This window comes from Marmota flaviventris, chromosome 16 (assembly GCF_047511675.1).
Source record: "Marmota flaviventris isolate mMarFla1 chromosome 16, mMarFla1.hap1, whole genome shotgun sequence".
In the NCBI taxonomy this organism is placed as follows: Eukaryota; Metazoa; Chordata; class Mammalia; order Rodentia; family Sciuridae; genus Marmota; species Marmota flaviventris.
In genome coordinates, this window is record NC_092513.1 from 37,404,829 (window position 1) to 37,429,216 (window position 24,388).

Genomic DNA, 24,388 nt, shown 5'->3' on the forward strand with positions numbered 1-24,388 from the left:
TAGAGATTTAAAACCGGAGGAGTACAAGAACATGGATTTCCTGACACAAGAAACCATGAGGATTAGTCAACTGATAGTCACAACAGTGATTAAGGGTGCTGTGGAGATCAGGCTGTGCTCTGCTCAGAGTTACTCCAGGATGTATAAAGGAGTTTTCAGACTATTCCTAAACCTGTGTTAGTTATTCTACTTTATAAAGCCATAGTTTGCCATAAGCTACTCCATTTTGGTTTTAAGGACTGAGGTGGAATGATTCTATACCTTATTTGTACAAGTAAGCAAACATCATCTGCTTGGCACAACTGTGAGGCATAAACTGATATATTCATTAATGGTGGTAGTAAGAATGACCACCTGTGAACTGATGGAATTCACCAGGAACACATGAAGCATGAGCATATCAAACTCATATTGGAAAAACCAGGTCCATGAGCTTATCAAACATACCAGACCATCAAATGATGCAACTGCCACACTCATGACCAACAAAAGCACTCCGAGCCTGAAACCAGTGGATTCTGACCCCATCACCTGGTCACTCGTCATTAGCCCTGCCCAGGAAAACTGCCACAGCGATCAAGCTCTGAATTTCTGTCCTCAGGCATTAGTAGCGTGCCATTTTTCCTGCCAGTAATGACCATGCAAGTCCCACTCCAAGCTGACATCTCAAGCTGACACTCCAAACTAACACTGTGAAACAGTTATCCATTGTCCATTGGGACCTTGGCATAGAATAAATTCCTGTGCTTTGATAGCTCTGCTTCCTGAACAGGTTCTTTGGCTGGTTCTTAATCTAATCTGCTTAATCTTATCTGACCACCTGTGGGAGTTCTTTGCCTTCATATCAGCTCTTTCCTGTGGCTCTCAGTTCAGCCTTCTGAATCCCTGTGGCTGTCTTAACCCTTTCTTAGCCTTTCTGATATGTGTGTGTGTGTGTGTGTGTGTGTGTGTAAATTGTGTGAAGTGTGATGTGTGACTTGAGTGTTATATATATGAGAAATTAAGATTGGAATAAAAGAACTTGTGTTTACTCAGTGAGTGGATGTCTGCCTGGTGACCCATGAGTATTCAGTGAACTGCCACTGGTATAAGGATGTAGCCTGTGAATGTATTGTTATTCAGTAAATTCTGACACTGTGGAAAGACCCAAATATGTTTGGTCTATTAATGACCTAGTACATTTCTTCATAGAGTTTGTCATCTAGGAAAGCAAACAAAGGTAGTGATCCTACTTACAACATAAGTGGAAAAAAAATCCCATTCAGAATGGATTAGTTAGAGCTGATCTTAGGGGAAAGTCAATCAGATGAAGTGAACTGAACTAGCTATTTTGTGGTATTTTGAGCAAAAAAATTTAAAAGGTATCCACCAAGAGGAAGAGTCTACTCTAACAGCAAAATCAAACAAACACCACAAAGCTTGATCAATCCATGAACATCAGTCTACCACAAAATTTCAAGGCAAAGTACAAGGATGAGTTTCAAGGGGTACAAAAATACTCACTCTGCTATGGTCTTACATGTTGAAATCCTAACCTCCAAGGTGATGAGGTGGGCCTTCCAGAGACGTTCAGGTCATGAGGTTAAAGCCTTCATAAATGGGGTAGTGCCCTTAAGAAGAGGCCCAAATGATATTTTTGGTCCTTTTCACCCAGCAAGAATGTACTATCTGTGAGCCATAAACAAAGGAGGCCCACCAGATGCCAAATCAGCCTTGATCTTAGACAACCCAACCTCCAGAATGTAGAAATAAATTTCTGTTGTTTATTAGTTTATCAGTTTATGGTGTTTTGTTATAGCAGCTTGAACAGTCTAAGACACACTTCTTTGTATACACTATAGTACCTATTTCTTCCTTAAGACTGCCTTAGATACTATGTTTCAGTGACTTTTAATAAAGTCACTGTGATCACTATGAGCTTTACTGTCATATTAATTGCTCTCAAAATCTGGTCCCTGGATCAGTAGTGTCAGCATCATCTGATAATTTGTTAGAAATGCATGCACTTGTTTTTCATCCCTCATTTCTAAATCAGGAACTCAGAGTAGAACCTAGCCATCTGTGCTTTCAAAAACTCTCCAGGTGATTCTGACGCATCCAAAACCTTGAATCACTAATAAAGAATGGGTTCCAAATTTCATCTCTATGAGGTGATGAGCGAGGAGTTTGGACAAAGATCATATAATCACAGATTTCTTTAACAGTGAAAATTGATCCTTCAGCCTTATAAGATACATGGCGGGGGTTGGGAGAAGAGCTAATTTAGAGTCCTTATGTATCTACTCTCCACTGTGGAATGGATTCTGACCACCATGATCTCTAGACATAAGATGGAGCAGTCCATTCTGTCAGTTTGCTATAACCAAGGCACCCTATCTAGTCAGAAGTCATAACCCAAACACTGGTATGTGCAAGGAACTCAGAATTCAGGAGCATCCAAGTAGGACTCAAGTTCTGTCTAGTTTTTCACTGCAGAGATAGGAGGTGGGATGCAGCATTAATTAATGGTGACAGCCATTTTTTTATGTAGTTGTTGATCAAAAAAAGGAAATGTTATTGCATACCTCTTGATAGCCTTCCTGCATCTCAATCTGTCTATATATATTTTTTCTATTTTATTATATTTTATGCAACACAGTTTTGACTTCCTTTACATCAGGTTGTCTCACTGATGGTGTCTCTTCTTAACTGCATCTCCTAAGTAGAATTATAAGCTCCCTGAGGGTAAAAGAATGATGTTTTCTTCACTTGCTTGGTGTGGTCCAACCTTCAAGTTGACCTTGATGTGTGGACACCTTCATCTTCTCCTAATCCTACCCTGAATCATTTTGGCAGCTAGGATGTTGCCTTGCAATCCACTAATGTCGTCTCCAGTGAGAACTCAAAACAAGTAATTACTGTCAGTTCAACATCTGGAAGAGCCAGAACAAAATTCCAGGTACTGCTAAGGAAAATAATGCTCCTCCCCAAACCACTACTTTTGAATATGAGCTCTGCCACATTTTCCTCTTAATTCATCACTAGGAAAAGATTCTTGCACATTATGACTATAACTCCTTAGTGCTACAACCATTCTATGTTAAATTTACCATTAGTAGATATTTGTTGTTAAGATTTGTTTGTCTTATAAATTTGTTATCAATCTCAACTAGTGTTTTCTGAGGTCCTAGACATAAAGGTTGCTCAACAGATCCAGCTGACAATAATGTGTGCCTTGGCAGTTTTATGAGATAGGAATTTATTTCTGGAAAATAAACTAACCTCCAAAAGCCACATCTGTGAAAACGCACAACAATCTAAAAACAACACCACGGTTACATTCACCACTCCTCTTAAGCAGCTGCTAAAGTATTCCACACATCCTTAGACTTATGCAAGTGGACTTTATTCACTGAAGTCAACTTGATTATAGCAGCAGCCACATCTAATGTGAAACTAGTATTCCTCTTCTATGCTGTTTCCCTAACTTGTATGCCATAATGCAGCAACTAGTTACTTTTCATCACAGTGGACAATTTTTATTTATTTTATCACCAAATGCAACATCTAGTAAACCCTAATGTGTTTGATGTAAACAATTTTCACTTAAGCATTGGTGTTGGTCATTTTTTATGGCAGAAAGGATTGTTTTAAGTTAGCTTTTTTATTATTATTATTTCTGAAAGATGTCCATTTGGGGATGCATTGTGTTTTCAACATCTAGGGCCCTAAAGTTTTCCACTCTTAGCAGATTATATACCCTCACAAGTACTTTTCAGTTAATAGTAACACCACTACTGTGGAGTTAGGGCTACTCACTCTGACTTAAAAGAATCTCAAAATATTAGCCCAAGGACCACACAATGTCACTGTGCCCTTCATCTGCTGGATTTACCACGGGGGGATGGCATGTTTGTGTATGGTGAGGGATTTTCAGGGATGGCTGTTGGCAGACATTTATTTCATAGCTGAGAAGGCCACTTGCTTCTCCTGAGAGAGTAAAGGTTACATTTCAATAGTAGCTAGAAATCAGATAGGCAGCTCCGAGCAGACCAACTGGGGAAAACAGAAAGCCAGAAATATGATTTATTAGTGTTTACCTGCCATTTTGAGATGAATCTGTGCACTCAGAAATAACCCCGTTTCTCACATCATAAGATGCGGAAGCATAACTTTAAAAGATGAACTCTGATTTTTCAGAAAAAAAAAAAATGGTTGAAGGATTTTTAGTACTAGGGATATCTAATATCCCTGTCTTATAACTCAATTACATTGTCCCAAACCTACAGCAAAGTCTACTGAACATACAGCCTGGAGCTGGTGGTAATTTGGGAGTGAAGGGATCAAGGGCAGGAGCCAGGATGATCATCTAAGTTGGCACTGTGCTTTGGAAACAAAACTCAGAATGGCAATTAGAGACTCCAGAGACACAGAAACTTAGAACAGAGACACCGGGGAACTGGAAGCTTCACAAAATCCCCCCAAATAACAACAAATGTGCCTGAGTCAGAGTTAGTAGAGATTCAAGCAAATTTTACTCAAAGTTCCTGAGACAAGGTACCTTCAGGACTTGGGGACATTCAGGAGACTGATATCTACATACTTTATTATATGTCTCTATTATTTTTATTTATGACTTGATATTTCGATTGAGCTGTGATACATTTAACAAAACAGATTTAAGAGCAGAACTTGATTGTATAAATTTTGTTCTCAATCACAATCATGGAGAGGCTGGTAAAATAAACAAATAGGTTGTGACCACAGTGTCACTCTGCCTCCATCCAGGGCTATTCCTCCTCAAGGCCCGTGACCTGAAAGCATCCTATGCACATGAACAGTGGTTTGCAGATGCCTGTCTTTGCCCTGCCCTCATCTGACTGCTTTATTAAAGGGCAAGGCCCGGGCAGTGCTCATGTTGTCTAGCAGCTTCTGTCTTCCTTCACTAATAACTCAGTCACAGAGCCCAGAAAATTCTGCTGTATCTTGTGGAAGCTCTATTATGTTGAACAAGTCAGCTAGTTTTTCTTTCCCTATCCTTTTCTGGCCTAGAAATTAAAGCTAATACTACTACCAAACAGGGTTACTGAGAGAGATTAAATGAAATAACATGGGTGAAATGTTTAGGACAGTTCTAGACACATAGTAAGTCTTCCTAACGTATTTACTAATTTTATTCAGCTAACTTCCTTCAGTCTGGTGCCAGTGTCATCGAGAAACCTGCTGGTGGTAGCTTCTCCTGCCATGGATATCAGCGTACAGGGCAAGAATGCTCCAGTCACTTTGGTCCTTGTGACAATGATCATTCTATCTGTGCATAAGCAAACTGCCATTCTTATTTATAGATCAGTCTACATAAGCTTGGTGAATTTGACTGTGGCCTTTGAGAAAAAGACCTGGTTTTTAATTTACAAGTGAAGATCAATCCATGGACTGATGAAATAAATGAAGTAACACTTCTCAGTCAACACCAGCCTCTATTCTTTCCTTTTGACTTCCACAGCTCATTTCTGATTGCTGATGAAGACTGCATGTTTTTAAACTGCATGCCAGGCTGTTTAAACTAGTATTTAGGGTGGATATTCATGCATTATGATTTTTAAAAAGCTTCCCAAGGTTATGAATTGCAAACCTGGATTCATCTGTATCAATAGTGTTATTCTTAAAATCTTAAGAGTCAGAAATAAAAATTCTGATTCAGAAAGTAGCGCTAGGATGGAGTTTGGGTACCTGTACTTTTAACGAGCACCCTCCTGTGATTCTGATACTGGTGGTCCTTGAAACATACTTTGGAAACACTGCATTAAAAATCTGGTCAGTATCAGAGCCACATTGAGCCATAAGGTCACACAGAAGATTTGGTAAGTACCATCTATGCAAAAAGCGCATTCTCCCACAGAATATTATAAAATGATAAAACTAAGTGAGTAAAGATAAAGCTAAAGAATGATTGATGGAACAGAGAGAAGGGAAAACTTTAAAAATGCAGTCTTGGGGAGAGCTTAGAGAAGCACAAGGAAAGGACTAAAATGTTCCTGGTTTTACAAGGCTAGGGACAAGACTTCTTTCATGCCCATCCAACTGAGCAGATGCTGGCTAGAGGTATCAAGGGAGGAAAATTAAGAGAAAAACAAAGCAAGACAAAAGCAAAGGAGGCCCTCAGTAATACAGTATGTGTTTGGCCCTGGGTTCAATCACCAGCACCAAAAAAAAAAAAAGTGTGTGTTGCGGGAGGTGATTGCTATAATTTAAGTGTGTCTACGGGTTCTTGTGCTGGGAGCTTAGTTCCCAGGGTGGTGATATGGAGAAGCAGTGAAACGTTTATGAGGTGGGTTTAGTAGGAGGGTATTACTGGCTCCTTTCTATCTTCCTCTGGTTTCCTTTCTTTCAATGTGATCTCTCCATTTTATGCATGCTCCCACCATTCTGATGCCATCTACCACGAGGTCCATACTGTAGCTGAGTTGATGCTGGTACCACGCTCCTGAAGTTCCAGAACTGTGAGTTACATAAACCTCTTTCCTTCATAAAGTCAACTTTGGTTGACTTTATGGTCTCCAGTACTTTGGTATATAGTAACAGAAAACAGACTAATAAGGGATGGACAGGGTGGATAGGAAAAACAAGGACAACTGGTAGTGATTATCATCTGTCCACACACGGGAAGAAGCAATTGAAGTCTAAGAAAGAAATGAAGCACTGATAACTGCGACCTTCATCCACCTTGATCACTAACCTTGGCCTTAACAAAACCAAAAAGCTTTATACACACTTGCTCAAGTGAAATCACAATACTGTTTTTCCCTTACACTATCATAACTAGGGGAAATTGGATTATTTTGCCCTTTTAACCAATCCCTAGAAGATGGGTGATAGAATACCACTTCCTTTGGGTTTACTTTAGCTGCTATTCTTGCTTTCTCCACAGGCACTCCAACTGCGGAAATATAAAGCCAACCTCAAAATCAAGTCCACACTCAGTGTAAATATCAGAGGAAGTTAGAAATCCTGTATTTTTTTTGTCACAGGCTCCCTAAAAATAAGGCATGAAAACAACATGAACACAAACTAACCAATGAAAAGCATAATAAAAGAAGATTTAAGCACTCTATTGACATCGGGGAAAACATAAAAAGAACAGCCAGGTGCTATGAAATGTTTTTCTATTTTGAAAACCTGATTCATATTTACATCAGATTTTAAAAATCTGACTCATGTATAACTTCCGAAAAAGTGTTTAGCAGCAGTAGCAAAAAGTATTATTTTGTATACATTTTAATGGTATATAGTGTTTAGATTAAAAGAGGCAGAATATATGAATATATCTGCATGTGGTACACTTTGTATTTATAAATAGAAGCTAACTTGGTAGGGGAAGATCTGGACCACTACCCACAGAAGACTCAGGGGGCACTTTCTACTTTTCTAAATCTCCCTCTTCTTGCCCTGTATTTACTATAAGACCTGTGGGTTGTTGTTTTTTGTTTTTTTGTGGGGTTTTTTCCAGTCTTATTTAAGCATTGTGGTGATGATTTAATCACCACATTAAAGAAATGCCAAACAAGTAACTACTTTAAGAAAGAAAACATCTGATTAGTATTGCTAAGGACAGGCCTTTATTTTAGAAAGAATGACTCCGTGTGTGAAAAAAAAATCTGTTGCACCATTTAAAAATCTGTTCTTAAAGGGGTGGCTCCTCCAACCTGCCCAAATGGTGTTACTGAACAAACATTGTGTAATGATGGTTTGAAAAAGTCTTTCCCCAAAACATTGCAGAGGCCCACAAGCATTTAAACCCACAAGCAAAATGAATAAGTGAGAAATAAAATCAGCTTGAATGTACACCAGAAGGTATGAAACAAATATAAAAGAACTTGTGGTGGAGAAGAGCAAAAGTAAAGAGAACAATATTTTTACAAACCAAGAATGTGGAACATCTTAAATGAAAATCAGATAAATTGTTCATAAGCTATTTTTCTGAAAACGAGACACCTTTAAAAAGGTGTACGGGATAGAGAGTACATGGAACTGGAATTTATGATTTATGGAAACTAAAAATTGCACCTTAAAAATTAAACAATGTGACTCCCCAAACAGTTAAACTATTAGTCATCAGAAGTGGTAGATATTAAGTAATTGCAAATCTTTCATGTCTTCTAGATTCAGTGATTTGCTAATTGACAGAATAAAATTATGGAAAATATTGTCCTTAAAAATAAAATGGAAACACATTTAGGGCTAGTGTCACAGACTAATCTAATCTGCATGCATCTGTATTTTACTACAATGCCTAAAACATTTTAAAACTTTTTAACCTTTTACTTCTTGTCAATTTTGCCTTACCCCATTCTAGGGTTTGGAACTATACCTCAATTATAAAAGCACTATTCAGAAATGCAGTTTCTCTTTCCTCAGGACAGCCTTGTAGTGGAGATTTCCTTTAATCTCACATGACCCAGGGAAAGCACCTGAGCGCCAGAGACTGGGAATCCCCCATTGTGGAGCTGATGTGGCTATGACAATGATGAGTTTGGACATCTGCATATGCATCTGCCTCTAACAATATCGTGTGACAAGATCTTCTAAAAAGCATCTTCTTTAAATGATGCAGAGACACCTCTACCCTCACCTCCAAATACCTTCATGACTGGTGTCAGCTCACGAGAAGGGCAAAAAAACCCAAAGACTGGGCAATGACTCGGAACAAAAGCAGGGAAGTGTGGGAATGGCTCCCCTCCCCCTGGCATGTGTCAATTATAATCAGATATGGAGTAGATGTAGTAGAAGGATAGAAAATAATTTTGTAAATCATTAACATATATTTAATCAAAGAGATTAGGTAATGCATTTTTAAATTTTTTTACTGTATTTATTGGAGAAAGCATTTATCTTTACAGAATATAAAAAATGCTACATATAATAAGTAAATTTTTCCAAAACATAGATGATGAAATGAGGGTCATTAAAAGCACAGCTTTCATGAATTCTACAATGGTTGAAGTATTTAGTCTAGTCCAGGGGTTTGCAGCTTCGCAGCTATCAGAGTTTGCTGCAATATGCATTGCTGGTCTCTATCCCCGAGGTGGAGTCTAGAATCTGCATTCTCGGAGTTCCCAGGTGATGCTGATGCTGCCTCTCTGAGGAGCTCACTTTGAGAACCACTGCTCTCTAACAGTGAGAACCTCAACATTAGCTACAATGTCAACTTGATTTGTTTCTTTGGAGAATTTCCTCAGGCTGTTGCTTTTTGTGATCTGATTTCTGTCATCTGTCTTTTCTCAGCATACTGGACTCAAGCAGAAAATTCTTTGTCCCACCTTTCACATTTAATCTAACAAGTAGTGATCAAACAATGTGACAAATCAATATTTATTTTTAATGTATAATTTTTACATCAAAAGAAATGAACAAGAATGCTTTGCTGATAGGAGCTCCTTGGAGTTTAAACATGGATTTTGAGTCCACTATTTTCTTCCAAGCTCAGGAGCATTTTCCTGCATATTTACTGTGCAGAACTACATTTAAGGTGGATGATGTTCCTGGTAATGAAGAACACTCAGTGAGAAAATAAGAATTCCCCTGGTGTAGTACCAGAATTTTGCCAGTAAAGTACATCTACTCTAGTGAAGGAAATCTCCAACCTTGCTTCAGCTTGCAGCAATGGCTTTCCAGGAGAGGAGAGGACACTGATTTGCAGGGGAGGGTGAGAGGGGAGGATGGGAGTACCTCCAGGTGCTCTTAGATTGTTCTGTGATCTCATCTGCATCATTTTCTAAAGACTCACACACTTCAGGACCTTAGTGTTCATTATTTGGAAGCAGATCAGGAGTAACCCTCTGAGATTCATTCTCTGAGGATTAATGTGGAGTGATATTTTTCAGTTTAGATTTGCAGAAAATATATGGATTGCCTTCTGCTAAGACGGAGAAAAAGGAATTTTCCTAAAGAAACTAGAAACTGAGAAATGCTAACAGGCACAGATTTTCAAAAGATGCCATCAAAAGCATGCCCTCTCCAGCCTTAAGGACCAGAGAGGAGCAGCACAACAACAAAAACAAACAAGAACTGGCGGCTGAGGATGTGGCACAGTGGTAGAGCACTTGTCTAGCATGAAGATGGCCCTGGGTTCAATTCCCAGAACCACAAAGATCAGTGAATAAAACAAAGCAAAATAACTGTTTGCTCCATCCCAGCCATACAAGACAAAAATAAAAACAGTGACTCACCAGATTCCTGCCAACACAGGCTGTGTAGACATACTAGACTTTCACCCTTGTGATAAGCTGCTCCAACTTCCCCCACCCCCATCATGGTGATGCCCAGAGGGCAAGGTAGAGAGCTGGGGCTTTTACTCCCATCTGATGACAGTAAAGGTTCCCCACTCCCAACCTCCCCATACCTCAGTGGACTTCACTCTCACCTGGCAGTACCAGGCTCCTCTCCCCATATCTGCTTGGTGGTGTCACAGGACAGCCAATAGAGAATCAGGACTATCACGAAGGCCCAGCAGTCATCAGCCACCTTCTATGTCCCCAAGGAGTCATGGAGACCATGCTGGGAACAGAAAAGAGACACCTCCAGCCAAGGAGCATTGAGTGAAGACCCAGTGAGAAGCCTAAATTTTTCAGCTTGTCCCTATGTCAAGGACAGACTGAGGAGCCTGTCCTTCTACCCACACACGACAGTGATGAAGTGAAATAACACACTACTTTGCTCACTGGGTGATGTTAGTGGAAATGAGCTAAATTAGAAGGTTTAAGTAAGACCCAAAGTCTCCTAATATGTAAGGAAATATTCAGGTTTCAATTGAAAATCATTTATGATACCGAAAACTGGGAATCAAAATGAATGACAAAAGACAATTAACAGACACCAACAATGAGATGAATAGCAATGTTGGAATTATATGACCAAGTTCTTCAAGCAGACACAAGAAAAATATATCAGTTAACAATTATGATTGTGCCTAAGACAAATGAAGGAGTGGAAAGCTTCAGCTAAAAAAGAAAACCAGAATGTCTACGGAAGAACTTTTGGAAATTTTAGAACTGAAAAAACATAATTACCAGAATATAAAATTCAGTGAGTATGTTCAGTGACAGAATGGATGTGACAGGAAAGAATTGAGAGATGGGAACTAGAATAATAGAAATGACTCAATTTGAACAATAAAGACAAAGCAAATTGGGGAAGAAAAAAGAAAGAACAGGGTCTCAGGAATGTGTGTGTAGGATGAATAGTGATTTCCAAAGATATTTAGTAATTAGTTCTAATCCTTGGAAGCTGCAAATACTGTCTTATATAGAAAATGAAAGTCAGGCATGGTGTAACACATCTGTAATCCCAGCGGTTTGGAAGGCTGAGGCAGGAGGGTCACAGGTTCAAAGCCAGCTGCAGCAATTTAGTGAGGCTGTAAGCAATTTAGTGAGACCCTGTCTCAAAATAAATAAATAAAAAGGAGAGATTGCTCAGTGGTTACCCACCCTTGGGTTCAATCCCTAGTATCAAAATAATAACAATAATAATAATAGTAATGATAAAATAAAAACAAAAGAAAAAAATGGAATTTTGCAGATGTGGTTAAAACACAGGTCTTGAAATAAGGAGAGGGTCCTGGGATTATACAGTAGGCCGTAAATGTAGTCTTTTCTTTTTAAGAATTTTTTATTTGTTTTAATTAGTTTTACATGACAGTAGAATGCATTTATGCACTTCTATATATCATACATAGGTGGGGTATGATTTCTCATTTTTGATTGTACATGTTGTAGAATCACATTGGTCATGCAGTCAGATATAAAGTAATAATGCCTGCTTCACTCTACTATTCTTCCTATCTCCATATCCTCTCCCATCCCCTCCGTTCACTCCCCTCTTCCTAAGCTAACTCTAATCTTCCCTAGTGCCCACCTCCATAGTTTTAATGTCCTTGGAAGAAGGAGGAAGGGGAGACTTTACTATAGATAAGGTAGTAAAAGACTGAGGACAGAAGCAGGATATTGAAGTAATCCAAGGAAGTGACTATAAATGAAAAATACAGGCCCCCTCCAGTACATAGAAAAGGCAAGGAAACAAGTCTCCTGGAGCCTCCAGAAGAAAGAGGCCCTGCCAACACCTTGATTTAAGTCCCATGAGACTACTGTCTGACTTTTGGCCTTTACAATCATAACAGAATAGATGTGTGTGATGTGGTAGTTTGTTTTAGCAGCCGTAGAAAATGAATTATTTGGGATTATGACGAGAGACTGACGTTCATGTTTTGGAGGCCTAGAAGGAGGAGAAAATAGGTGAGGCTAAAAAAGGCAATAAAAATGTAATGACTGGAAACTTCCTAAATTTGACAAAAGATATAAACCTAAAGGTTTAAGAAACTGAGTGAAGCTAAATGCCACTCTCAAATAGGTTAAAAATTAAAGAAATTATACATCGGAGTCAAATTTATGAAAACTAAACACATAAAAAAAGAGAAATCTTGTGTACAACAAGAGAGAAATGACACTTTACCTACGGGAGAACCCCAATGACAGTGGATTTCTCACCAGAAACCATGGAAGCCAGAAGGAAGTGACATGACAGTTTTCAAACATTCAAAGAAAAGAATTGTCAACTTAGACTCCATATCCAATAAAAATGTCCTTTGTGAATGAAAGAGGAGAAGGAGACATTCTAAGGAAAACAAAGATATTTTTGTTACCAGTGGATCCGATCTGCTCTCAATGAATGACTGAAGGGAATTCTCAAAACAAAGAGGAAACGGTAAGTAAGGAATGTTCAAGCATCGACGATAATAAAAGAACCTGACAAGAAAAATATAGGTAAATGTAATAAATTTCCCTTTTCTTCCTCAACTTTCTAAATTAGTATTTGACAAAGGCAAAAATTATGACATTATCTGATGTAGTTCTAAGTGTATGCAGAGAAAATATTTAGAGAATTATAAGTAAAGGAGCTAAAAAGACATGAGATTTGTACATTCACTAAAATTTACAAAATGATAATAGCAGTAGGCAATCACAAATTATATATATATATATATATATATATATGTATATATGTGTGTATGTGTATATATATATATATATATATATATATATATATATATATATTGCAATACTTATAATGATCTTTGACTATACAAAGTAATACACAAAGCACTGTATACTGGAATTCTAAAAATGTTCAATTAACTTACAGAGTGGTCAGGAAAACCCCAGAGAAACTAAAACCAGAGAAGAAACAAAAAAAAATAAAGTAATAGACTTAAGATATGACATGAATATTTACAATAAATGTGAATAGTCATAATAATATATCAAGACACAAGGCTGACAGAATGAATTCAAAAACATGACCAACTATATTTTGTTTACAAAGAAATCAAATAATATGTAAAAACATAGGCAGGTAGAAAGTAGAAGGATGGTGTGTTAGTCAGCTTTTTGTGGTTGTGATCAAAATACTCAATGAGAACAACTCACGTGAAAAAGTTTATTTGGGGTCATGGTTTCAGAGGTCTCATTCCGTAGCTGGTTGAGTACATTGCTCTGGGCCCAATGTAAAGGAGAACAGGATGGTGAAAGGGCATGGTGGGGGAGTACTGTTCACCTCATGGTGACCAGGAAGCAGAGAGAGAGAAAGGGCAAGGGGTTAGAGGGAAGATGAACCGTTCCAGGGCATGTGTGCTGTGACCCAGTTCCCTCAGTCATGCCCCGCCCGCCTACAGATAACACCCTGTTCATCCAAACTAGAACTGATTAGGTTACAGCTCTCACAATCCAATCATTTCACTTCTGAACATTCTTGCACTAACACAGAAGTTTTGGGAGAACACTTCACTTTCAAACCTCAACAGATGAAAATAGAGACATCATGAAAATGTGAATTAACAACAACAACAAAAAAAAAGAGTGTCTACATTAAGATCAGATAGAATTCTGAGCAAATAAAATTATCAGATATAGGAAGCAATTGATATGTAATGAAGGAAAAGTCAATACACCAAGAAGATTAAGCAGTCCTAAATAAGCATGCAGTAAATGATGAAGCTGCAAAAATTATTATAAAGTCAAATTGGTAAAAGTCAAAGGAAAAATGAAATGAATAAATTTACGGATACAATTAGAAATTTTTACAGACTCTCTGACCAATAGGACCAGTCAGAAAATCAATGAAGATGTTACAAGCACCTAGCAACATCAATCAACATGTTTAATCAGTATTATAGAACACCTTACTTAAAAATAGTCAAACACACATTCTTTTCGAGTGCATGGAGCATAGGCCAAGATATACCACATATTGAGATGCAAAATAAACCTAAATAAACATGCATAGATAAAACACTGTCCTCATGTGACAATGGCCGAGTGAGACCTCAGAAGAAAAAAACTATGAAAACATCAATACCTTGATCTTGGACTTCCAACCTCCAGAAATGTGAGAAAATAAATGTCCATTGTTTAAGCCACTTAGTCTACAGTATTTTGTTATGATAGTCCTAGAAAACTAATACAAACATTAAAGAAATATCACCACATTTCTAAAGAAAGATTAATATTAATTGTGCATATCTTTTTCAGAAAACAGAGGAGGAGGAAGCACATCTCAATTCATTTTATGAAGCTAGTGTTATCCTAAGAGCAATTCCAAAAATGAAAACTTCAGGCTAATAACCCTTATGAACATAGATATAATTTTAAACAAAATATCAGCAAATAGACTGAATGATGCATACAAAGAATTATATACATAATAACCAAATTAATTATTGCAATCAGTGTGCAATGCTGCCTTAATATGTTTTCCATCATAGTTCAAAAACAAAGAAAAAATAAATGATCATATACTTTGGGGGAAAAGTATTTGATAAAAATCAATACCCATTTGTGATTTTTTAAAACAAAAGTTCAGGAAAAAAAGGTGAAAGGAGATAAAGTTCTTCAACTTGACATGTACAAAAACTACAGATGACATTTTACTTAACAGTCTAATTGCTTTCCTCTGAAGATCAGCAGCAGGGCAAAGATGTCTGTTCTTTATCATTCTTATTCAAGTACTAATAGAAATGCTAGACAATATAGCAGAGCAAGAAAGGACCCAAAAGGCACACATAAAAATAAGACTGTTCCTCTTTTTAGATGATTTGATCTATATAACAACTCCAAGAAAAAAAAAACAGAATAAGTGAATTCAACAAGTTCTCAAGATACAAGACAAAAGTACATGAGTCATTTGAATGCCTCAGGTTACAATTTGAATCTATAATGTCACCCCAAAAGTTCACGTGTTGAAATCATGATCTCTAATGCATCAAGGCTCAGAGGTGGGGTTTTAAGCCATAATGAGAGCTATACTCTCATGAATGGATTAAGTCATTTGATGAATTAATAAATTGAATGGACTACTGGGTGGTAACTGGAGGCAGGTGGGTTATGGCTAAAATAAACAGGTCACTGGGGATATACCCTTAGGGACAAAATCTTGTTTCTAGTTATCACTCACTTTCTGTTTCTCTGCCCCTCCCTTCCACTATGATGCTTTGCCTCACCTCAGGTCCAGAGCAATGGAGCTGACCAACAATGGACTGAAACCTGAAACTGTGAGCCAGATTAAACTTTTCCTGCTCTAAGTTGTTCTTGTCAGGTATTTTGTTACAGCAATGAAAAGCTAACATACCCAAACACTGAAAAAAATACATTACATTTAGAAATGCTCAAAAAATTAGTTAGATATAAATCTAGGAAGACATGTACAGGATCTGCATCTTGAAAAATCATACTACTGATAAAAGTTAACAAAAAGAATCTTAATAAATGGAGAGACATACCATAATTATGGATTAAATATCAATTCTCTTCAAATTGCTATGTAAATTTAACATAATTCCTTTCAAAATTCCATTCAAATTTTTGTCAGTATAGGAAAAATCATCCTAAAATTTGTACAGAAATGCAAGGGAACAAGAATAACTAAAATCATTTTGAAAAAGAATAATAAACTAGAAGGAATCGGTCTATATGATTTCAAGATTTATTATATTGCTACAGATTGTGTGATGCTGGCTAAGGGTTATACACAGAAAAGAACAAGAAACATAGAAACATATTGAAACAAATATTTCCAATGTAAATCACATATATGACAAACGACTGTTATTTAGAACATATTAGAACACACAAAACGTAATAATCCAATCCAAATATAAAATGCCCTAAAAACACGAAGTGATATTTCATCAAGTGAAATACACAAATGACACATTAACACATGAAAAAAATGTTCAATAGCATTACCTGCTAAGGAAATTAATACTAAAGTCCTGATGAAATATTACTACAGAATTATAAAGATAGCTAAAGTGAAACATAGCAATAACACTAAATGCTGGTGAAGATATAGAGAAACTTAATCTCTCATCCACTGTTGATGAGAAGGTAAAACAGCACACTCTGGAAAACTCTTTGGCAATTTTGGATAGAAATACACATGTAATTCTTGCAAATTTATCCTAATTAAATTAATAATTACATTCAGACAAAAATATTCACATGAATGTTCATGTCCATTTTTGTTATAGTATCCAAAAACCGGGAGAAAAGTCCAGATGTCATCCAGGTGAATGGCAAAATAAACTATGGCACATGTATATCACAAATTACTATTCAGAAACAAAAAGTAATCAAGTATTGAGACAGGCAACCACTTAACTATCTCCAGAGAATTACACCAAATGCAATATCAATGCCCAAATCTTACATACTATGTGATTTCATTTGTGTAGCAGTCTTGAAATGGCATAAGTGTGGAAATGGAGAAGAGATTAGTGATTGCAAGAAGTTAAAGGGGCAGAGGTGGCTAGAGCAGAGTTGTTATGTCCAAAAAAGAGCAACAGGAGTCATCCTTATGAAAATGGAATTTGTTTTTCACTGTATCACTGCCAATGCCCTGGTTGCAACATTGTATTATAATTTTTCCAGAATGCTGACAAATTGAAGAAAAATGGGTAAAAGTACCATGGGATCTCTCTTTTTTATTTCTTAAAACTGCCAATGTCCAATTATATCAAAATAAAAAACAATTAAAAATATGGATTGGAAATAATCTAACTATGGAGATTATGTTTGACAAAATAAAACAAACACATAGTATGATTCGTCTGTTTATCCATATTCCTTTTTACAATACATGATAGCACAAATGATATTTTTTTCCAATACTGGTCAAGTGACAAAATCATACCCACATAGCTGTTCTGATTTCTATACCATGTCAATTATATCAAATCTGTTCAGAAAACAGAGATTGGGTGCTGTGTGTAGGTCTTGCACTATTCTTAGCTCACACTTGCTATCATATAGACTACTTTATGCATTCACTCAAAATAAACCATAGCTTTTATCCTCATTCTTTAACTAAACAAAATTCCTGCCAGAAAAAGTTGATAGTATCAATTTCATAAGTTTAGCCCCTGATTTCCTTGCTTTTGGCTTTTAGAAAGAAGAAACTTTCTTATTCTGAGTTCTAGAACACAGATGTTGGTACTTTTACATTAAATAATAAGTAATATTTTAGTGACAAAACTATTTAAGAAGTTTGTTAATTTTATGTTGCAATTATTAGGTCTTTTTACTAATGTAGCTGACTTTTTTCTACCTGGATGTGTGATACGATTATATTGTCTTATATCTTTAGGTGAAGTGTAGCCATGTGACTCGCTTTGGAAAATGAAATGGGAGATATGAAATATGAAGTATGAAGTGGGAAGTGCCAGTTCCTGCAGAAGACTGTAAGAACTGGTGGTGATTAACCATGTTTTCATGTGCCATGATAAACGATGAAGATGTTCTGGATGCTAGAGGCTTTACCAGCTTAGATCCTTGAATAAGCAAGGTACAGAATAGAATCTTTCATTGACCAAGATGAGAACAAAGCATTAGCAAGAAATAAAGTTTGTTTTCTTTTTCAGTTACTGAGAGTTATTATCACAGCATAACCTAAATTATTATAACTGATTGATGCATTTTATATTTACATTAAATATGCAAAACTCTGCAATAAGACACTGCACTGTGACATTAAATTATAAATGCAAGTTAATGAACCACTCATGGGTCCGCTCAATGACATTTCCAGTCTAACAGATACATGCTAAAAGAGTCAAATAAAAATCAAGTCTTGTGTCTTTTTGCTTATGAAAAAATCAGGAAGATAGTTTAGTAGCTACTTTATGATGTCAGGCTTTGTGTGAAGCTGAACATACAGAGAATGATGTATCACATTCCTCATAGGGAAATATGAGTCACTGAAAATATATTTGCCACCATGAGCAATTCTAAGAACTTCAAAGAAAAGCTGTGCACATTTGCACATGTGTTCTATGGATGAATTCAAGGTTAATATTATTACTACTCATATAAGCTGCACATTACCCATCATTTTCAGACAGAAAAAAAAAAACATTTACTGACACTTATCATCAGAAACTGAGCAAAGTTTTTTAATGCCATTACCACAGTTAACTCATCAGTATTTCACTTTGTCAATGACATGTGCCATACGACTTAGTTAACATTATCTGCAAGATATAAAACTACCAAATTATCCTCCATAATTTTTATTGTAACAATTACATTGATTCATGTCAAAATATCCCAATGTCAAAATTAGCAGCGTCTTTCTAATTGTGTCAAGATAAATCATCAGGTTGAGATTAGACTCTACATCTTCTTTTCAATGCATGCGCCAGACAAAGAAACCAGAAAAATGTAACACAGTAATTTAAAATTCTTAAGTTTATTAAAGGTCATAGAACCTGTAAGTATTCAAAACATTTCCCTAATTATTTGGAATTCTAAATGTGTTTACTGTTCATTTTAAAAATTTTAATTTTTTTAAAGAGAGAGAGAGAATTTTAATATTTATTTTTTTAGTTTTCGGCAGACACAACATCTTTGTTTGTATGTGGTGCTGAGGATCGAACCCCGGCCGCACGCATGCCAGGCGAGCGCGCTACCGCATGAGCCACATCCCCAGCCCTAAAAATTTTAATTTTTAAAAATGGTACTCAAATGACCATTTCTGCAAAATATATCATATATAATTAGGAATTTCTCATAATCTAGTAGTCACCAGTCCTTGTCCAGGTATTCACATATCTCTTTTCTTGTTTTATATGTTTTTGTCTATAAAACATGGGGCAAAAAGCATTGACATAAAGCATGTTCCATTTTTTCCACAAATTTGTATTAAGGAAAAAGAATCAAAATATCAGGTTAGGAGGTGTCAAGATTTTCAACAATAATGGGAATTTGGTGCAGAAGTAAATTTTTTGAACCAGATGTTATTCATCAATAGTACTATAAGTTTAAAACCCATCTCTAAGAATGTGACAATGGTCATGGTTATAGTCATGCTTTTATTCCAGTTCTTCCTGCTATAAAATAGAAGATAATAGATGATGATAATTCAGGCAAACCTCATATGGCTATTGTGAATTATACATCAATGAATTCAGATAGAGTCCATACAATGATATCCAGTACACAGTAGTGTCCAATAAATTTAGTCACTATATTGCTTAACCTTGTTAATACCCATCTCCTCAGCATATCCAATATTCAACCTCATCCCTCTTACTCTGAAACCTCTTCTTTTCCCTTGGGCACTTCAGAGAATCTAAGGGACTATAGAATAAACCCACTAAAATTCTGCTGGAGACATTTTGCAGCCTTAACAACAACAACAAAATACCTTACATTCACAAACCTACAATTTAAAAATTTTGAAAGTTGCTAGTGCAAAGAAAGAAAATGACTATTTTTCATTAAACATAAATAACTTTTTTGAAAATTGGATGACAGCCAGAAAAGAGTAGTACATGCTCTCTGTACTTTAAAAAGTATTGAAAGGAGTGTTATAAACCTCCCCAGGTGTACAGGTGGATACAGAGGAAATAACAGGACTCCTGATGAATAGGTAAGTAAAATGATAATTGGAGAGAGACTCCTGTCCCTGACTCAGAAAATAATTCAGAAAATTAACATTCAAGCATTTAGGAAGATGACTAGACTTGACAAACTCCTCCTCACACATCATTCCTCCACAAATATATGACTTCTCGCTTACTTTGTGCATCCTGTTCTGACCTCAGTGTCTAATATACAATCTCCTATTATATATTTTCATAGAATTCCTTCCTTTGTTCAGAAAACTTACATTAACTTCAAAATAATCTCTTATTTTTATAATTATCTTGTGAAAACTTGTCCTTTGAACTATCAGGGCCCACACACTTTTCTGCTCAACCCTGATGCCCAGTTCACTGCCCAGTGTCTGGAACTGATGGACTCTTCAGAGGTAGACAAGATATAGTTCTCCCCAAACCAGAAGGGTGAACTTGAAAGGAAAAAGTCAGGTCAGAACCACCATGTGAGATCAAACTAGCAAGAAAATGCTGTCTCTAAAATAAGTAACAGAAGCTAGAAAACTGGAACAGTTTTGAGTCAGTTAAGAAAGGGTCTATGTATGTATCATGGGATTTAATAACAATATTAAATAACAATATTTTATGCAACATTGAGAAAATTCAAATTTAATTCTAACATCAAAAACGCTTGTTCTTGATGGTATATAATCACCGTGACCACTAGCATCCCCAAGTAAAGATGTGGACACAATTCAGATGTGTTCAAGGATGGGGCACAGGGAGTTAACCATTGAAGAGCAAGATAGTTATTCTTATGCCTCCAGGTCATGTTTATGATAATTCAGTTGGATTTTTATTTCCTATGAAGTTGAAAATATGGTTTGAAAAATTATGTATATTGGGTTTAATTAAATGGAAAGATAAGAATGAAAGGAAATTTATGAACGTCAAAATAAATTTGAAATTCATTATTGATGACACAATTAAGTTTACTTGAAAAAATAACAAAGACTTGAGATGGGGGCTGTGGCTCAGTGGTAGAGCACTTGCCTAAGTGTGAGATACTGGATTCAATTTTCAGCACTACATATAAATAAATAAAATAAAGGTCTGTTGACAACTAAATATATTTTTAAAAATGATTTGAGACATCTGTCCAATAAAATGAACATTACGAACACACCATGTTAAGCTCAAATGAAGAGTAATTTTCTAAATATGTAAAGTTAGAGTTTACCCTAGTGAGACCTTTCTTTACATCATGGTTCATTTAAAACAAGAGGAGATGTTAAATGTATTTCAACTTAGAACTAATGAGAAAATTTGGTTTCAGTCTTCATTGCTACACAATTTTGCAGAAAGGACATAAAACTGACTAAAAGACATGATGTACATGAATGCCCTCAAAATATACCCTATTTTTTTTAATCACTGACAGTTGAAAGAGAATTGTATAATTCTTCTTTTAAAACTGCCTGAACTCTTGTCAGAGTGATTGAATTAATGATAATTAAACTTGCTAAAAAATTCTGCAAAATAGTGTTCTGAAGGAAATGAGGGTCGTGTTTTGAACAAAGAATAGATTTTAATAACTTAGGAAGTTTAAAATTAAGTGTAAACAAATACATAGCTTCAGCCATCCATTTTACAATAATTTTTTGCTGATAAATGTTAACTGCTGAACATCTTTGCTGTTCAATGTGACTTTAATCTATAATTATTGTAGGAAATTGAGGCAAAGGAAAACTACTCAAAGAGTTTTTGCCATAATCATAATATTAAAATTGGAAAAAGAGTTCATTGGCCTGAATGTGTAGCATGTAGTCAGTTAAGAGGTTCAGCTCATAAAAAGAGATGGAAAATATAAAGTATAGAAGAATTTAGGTAGGGCGAATTGTAAAAGGACACACCAAAGGGTAACTGGTTTCCAACAAGTAATAACTGTATGACCTTGGCTATGTTACTTCACTCATCTCTGCCTGGACTTTTCTCATTTATAAATGTGGATCACTTTATTTTCTCCCACTCATGGTGGTGTAAGAGTTAAGAAAATGAATAAAGCTAAACCACATGGAACTGTGGAACATGTGGGGAGATGTTTTGTTCTAAAGTTTCTACCTTTAGGACAAGAATAAAAGGCATATTTTTGCCAAAGAAATTAACCCATTGAGTTCCAAATTTTCAATGTTGCCAATATTTCAATGAAATTGACACGGGTGCATAATAAGTTGGTTGGAAATCATAATATAGAGCTTCTAAATCCTTTTTACGTATTCATATATGTGGAAACATATTTACATTTTCAAATGCTCTAATCATTCAAAAGAATAGAACTCTAGAAACATTTATTTCAGCAGTTGTCATAGTGGTATATTTATTTGTTGCTTACTTTTTTTTAAATAGGTGTCCCACATCTGGGAAGATGGAACTTAGTGGGTTAATAACTACGAATACTACAACAATAACAGCTTTTTCTTTAAAAGGAAACAAACACATTAAATATCAAGTGACCATGACGGGTAAAAGAAAAATGTGAATGTAAATGTCAACTTTAAAGACTTTTTTTTTTTTTTTTTTTTTTTTTTTTTTTTTAGAGTAAGAATGAAGTAATCGGGGATATCCTTTACTGAAAGTTTACATCTAATATCCCCATACACTCACACTTCGCACTTCTGTTCCCAAAGCCATGCCCCGAGCCTGCCAAACAGCAAAGTTTTACTGTCAAGTACCAGTAATGGTACCACTGAGTCCCAGCACCCTTTAGTCCCTCTTCCTCTTTGGCTTCTGTCTTCTGACAGACACCTCTCTTCCCCTCCTCACACTTTGGGTACCAGAATAAATGCCTTCTGTCCAGCCAAAAACTCGGAAATGGGCAACAGGCTATAAAAGCTGAAGACACTGGAGCACCGCGCCCACCCGCCCCGCCGCCCCCAGTCCCCATCGCCCACTCCCACTCAGCCCTCCGCCTGCACCGCGGTGCATTGCAACACTCGCAGACGCCGCGGGCTGGAAGAGATCGCGGACTCCCTGGTCAACCCGCCCCCACCACCCCGACTGTTCCCAACGTGAGTGTCATCCTTAATGGAGGTGGCCACGCCACCTCCCAGCAGCTCAGCCCACGAGGACCACCAAGAGGACAAACCCAACAAAACAACTCAACCCGCGTTACGAGGGAGTCGGCTGCCATCGCCACCCCAGGAGCGTTGCCGCGGCGGACAGCAGCCAGGGGTTGCTGCGCTGTCGGGGCCATTGCGGGCGGCGGTGATTTACCTGCGCGGCCCCGCGCCCCCGGGCTGGCCATCCTGCAGCAGCTGCTACCGCCGCCCCGTGGGCCCGAGGCGCCGCCCGCCGCCCGGGGAGGCGCCGCGCCGCAGTCCTGGCTGCGGCGCCCGGCACATGGTTCGCGCTCGCTCGCAGCGGCCAGCGCCCGCGCACAGGTGGGAACCCCGCGAGTGGGCGTTCTGGTGAATCCCTTCCCCGCGGGCACTCTCCGCCGGCTTCCACTCTTGACTTTGCTCGGTGCGCGGCGCCTGCCCTTGCTCTATTGCCCAGTCGCCTGTGCCCGCGCCCCAGCGCCGTGGGCGGCTGCGGTCCCTGCGCAGCTGGGGCTGCGCGTCATGTGCACCTCCAGCCCCGCGGCGGGCTCCCGGGCAGCCGGCGGCCCGGGGCAGTACGCAGCGCCCGGCCCCGCGCCCACTCCCCGCGCCCGGCACACCGACCCCCTCTATGCCCGCGCCCTCCCCCACTCCGGAGCTGTCAAGGAAGAAATCGCCGAGCACACACCTTGGAATGGACGGGCGCCTCAATCTGCGACTCGCCAAACTCTTAGAAGGTGTCCATTGGTTTGTAGGGAGGTTTGGACATGGAGTAGGAGCCGCTTTCTTATTATTTAATAATGTTGGAAGTGCCGGGTCCGCTGCCAGAGTTGTGGGTCATGTGGGCACAGCAGAGGCTGGCTGCTGCCAGTACCAGGGTTTCCTGAGGATCCTGAAACTATGATCTCATCCTCCTCATCCGCCTCCCCCGCCCCTCTCTCCGCGGGCGCGCACGCACAGCACACACATACTCTCTCTCTCTCTCACACACACACACACACACACACACACACACCCGCGCGCGTGCGCGCGATCTCCCTCTCCCTCTCTCTCTCACACACACACGCTCACACTGCTTGCACTACCCTCTTTCCTGAACCAAAATATTCCTCCAGGGACATAGAGTGTTCAGGCTCCTCATTGAAAAAAAAAAAAAAAAATCCAGATAGAGATTTTTCTCTTTAAAAGCTTGAGTTATGTGCTTTGTTTATTTCCTAGTTTTCCCTTACATGTGCAAGGGAGACGAACAGAACCTCATATTAAGATTAAAAAGAATCTTACTCTTAGGTTGACCCAGATTTTGGTCAGAACTCAAGGACTCAAACAGTGCAATTTTCATTTAAAACCGTAGGCAATAATATACCAGGCTCAAATATGGAATAGTAATAAT

At 37.8% G+C, this 24,388-nt stretch overlaps 1 protein-coding gene across 8 annotated transcripts in view; it reads right to left on the reverse strand.

Annotated features, from left to right (window-relative positions):
* Positions 1-23,921, reverse strand: part of Dtna (dystrobrevin alpha) — a 355,871-nt gene extending 331,950 nt beyond the window's left edge. For all 8 annotated transcript variants that reach the window (XM_071602817.1, XM_071602818.1, XM_071602815.1 and 5 more), the window contains exon 1: positions 23,687-23,921. The gene's annotated coding sequence lies outside the window, so the exon portion shown is untranslated. The remainder of the gene's footprint in view (positions 1-23,686) is intronic.
* Positions 23,922-24,388: the final 467 nt, after the last annotated feature.